General features: G+C 40.2%; 1 protein-coding gene across 1 annotated transcript in view; it reads left to right on the plus strand.

Annotated features, from left to right (window-relative positions):
* The window catches only part of mdga1 (MAM domain containing glycosylphosphatidylinositol anchor 1), a 232,265-nt gene that overhangs the window by 204,408 nt on the left and 27,566 nt on the right, over nucleotides 1-291 (plus strand). The gene's annotated exons all lie outside the window — the stretch shown is intronic.

Here is a 291-nt window from a genome sequence, read left to right on the forward strand (position 1 = left end):
AATTACTGCTTATTTAATCAGAAACACAGTCTAAATATTATTTGTGTATTTTGCTTTCATTTTATTAGAAGTAGGCCAACAGCACCCCCTACAGAATTGAAACTCCCTACTTAGCGGGCATTAGTACCCGGGGGAGGCTGCCACTGCACGTGCTATTACTGTTTACTATATCACACACCGAACGTGCATTCTCAGTTTAAATGCAGCGATCCAAAACAGTGAATCTAATCATCATTCAGGCAAAACTTTGCTTCTAGAATGAGCCACAATGCTGACGTGATCTAATCGCTA

The sequence above is a fragment of the Sinocyclocheilus rhinocerous genome, unplaced genomic scaffold, assembly GCF_001515625.1.
Source record: "Sinocyclocheilus rhinocerous isolate Xijiao unplaced genomic scaffold, SAMN03320098_v1.1 scaffold304, whole genome shotgun sequence".
Taxonomy (NCBI): Eukaryota; Metazoa; Chordata; class Actinopteri; order Cypriniformes; family Cyprinidae; genus Sinocyclocheilus; species Sinocyclocheilus rhinocerous.